The 654-nt window shown below is 34.1% G+C and overlaps 1 long non-coding RNA gene across 1 annotated transcript in view; it reads right to left on the bottom strand.

The window, feature by feature from the left end:
* Positions 1 to 654, bottom strand: part of LOC119594419 — a 3,742-nt gene that overhangs the window by 2,341 nt on the left and 747 nt on the right. Inside the window, exon 2 of the long non-coding RNA XR_005230617.1 lies at positions 38 to 319. This is a non-coding gene — a long non-coding RNA (uncharacterized LOC119594419). The remainder of the gene's footprint in view (positions 1 to 37; positions 320 to 654) is intronic.

Here is a 654-nt window from a genome sequence, read left to right on the forward strand (position 1 = left end):
TTATTACAAAACCTCTAAAATATAGGACAAAGCTTACCCTTTTCATTGGGGTTAACATTTCTTCAGCCTCTCTTCTTCTTCCATTTTGCATACATAGCTCCTTTCTGCATTTCAGAAGCCATTGCTCTCCCCTTTCCCTTACTCTGTCCTCCCTCCATTGCTGAGAAAACCACAGCTGTCGCTTTCTTTGCTCCAGTGACCTTTAGCTGGAGTTGCAGCAGTTAATAGCCTTCCTCTTCTTCCTTTTTTACCGTCTTTTGTCTCTGCGTTGCGATACTTTTCTCTCTGTTAGCTTCCCCCTTCTTTGGTTAAAATATATCTGTAAACAAAGGAATAAAAATCTCTCAACAATAATTTATCATGAGTTTCATTATATTTACAATTTCCAAAAGGTAAGTTCTCCCAGATATTAAATCACTTTTGTCTGGTTATCTTCTAGATGTTATTCTACAAAATCTGAATTCTGAGAGATTATTTTATGTAGGTACCTAGTTTTGAATTAATGCAAGGGAGGTTTAATATTGTTTTGAAGGCTAAACAGATGATATATATGTGTATAAGTAATTAACCATTTCCATTTACAAAAATTGTGAATAATGAAAAATAAAATCTTTTGAATATTGTAAAGATGCAGTGACCTATCTTTAAGGCACA

Source organism: Penaeus monodon, chromosome 33, assembly GCF_015228065.2.
Source record: "Penaeus monodon isolate SGIC_2016 chromosome 33, NSTDA_Pmon_1, whole genome shotgun sequence".
In the NCBI taxonomy this organism is placed as follows: domain Eukaryota; kingdom Metazoa; phylum Arthropoda; class Malacostraca; order Decapoda; family Penaeidae; genus Penaeus; species Penaeus monodon.